Source organism: Rattus norvegicus, chromosome 6 (assembly GCF_021556685.1).
Source record: "Rattus norvegicus strain SHRSP/BbbUtx chromosome 6, alternate assembly SHRSP_T2T, whole genome shotgun sequence".
NCBI lineage: Eukaryota > Metazoa > Chordata > Mammalia > Rodentia > Muridae > Rattus > Rattus norvegicus.
The window spans coordinates 79,946,364-79,947,467 of record NC_141539.1 but is presented as its reverse complement, the minus strand read 5'-3'; positions in this window follow the sequence as shown (position 1 = coordinate 79,947,467).

The window sequence follows — 1,104 nt, the reverse complement described above, 5'->3', positions numbered from 1 at the left end:
GTATCCAGCAAAACTCTCAATTAACATAGATGGAGAAACCAAGATATTCCATGACAAAACCAAATTTACACAATATCTTTCTACAAATCCAGCACTACAAAGGATAATAAATGGTAAAGCCCAACATAAGGATGCAAGCTATACCCTAGAAGAAGCAAGAAACTAATCGTCTTGGCAACAAAACAAAGAGAATGAAAGCACACAAACATAACCTCACATCCAAATATGAATATAACGGGAAGCAATAATCACTATTCCTTAATATCTCTCAATATCAATGGCCTCAACTCCCCAATAAAAAGACATAGATTAACAAACTGGATACACAACGAGGACCCTGCATTCGGCTGCCTACAGGAAACACACCGCAGAGACAAAGACAGACACTACCTCAGAGTGAAAGGCTGGAAAACAACTTTCCAAGCAAATGGTCAGAAGAAGCAAGCTGGAGTAGCCATTCTAATATCAAATAAAATCAATTTCCAACTAAAAGTCATCAAAATATAAGGAAGGACACTTCATATTCATCAAAGGAAAAATCCACCAAGATGAACTCTCAATCCTAAATATCTATGCCCCAAATACAAGGGCACCTACATACGTAAAAGAAACCTTACTAAAGCTCAAAACACACATTGCACCTCACACAATAATAGTGGGAGATTTCAACACCCCACTCTCATCAATGGACAGATCATGGAAACAGAAATTAAACAGAGATGTAGACAGACTAAGAGAAGTCATGAGCCAAATGGGCTTAACAGCTATTTATAGAACATTCTATCCTAAAGCAAAAGGATATACCTTCTTCTCAGCTCCTCATGGTACTTTCTCCAAAATTGACCATATAATTGGTCAAAAAACGGGCCTCAACAGGTACAGAAAGATAGAAATAATCCCATGCGTGCTATCGGACCACCACGGCCTAAAACTGGTCTTCAATAACAATAAGGGAAGAATGCCCACATATACGTGGAAATTCAACAATGCTCTACTCAATGATAACCTGGTCAAGGAAGAAATAAAGAAAGAAATTAAAAACTTTTTAGAATTTAATGAAAATGAAGGTACAACATACCCAAACTTATGGGACACAATGAAAGC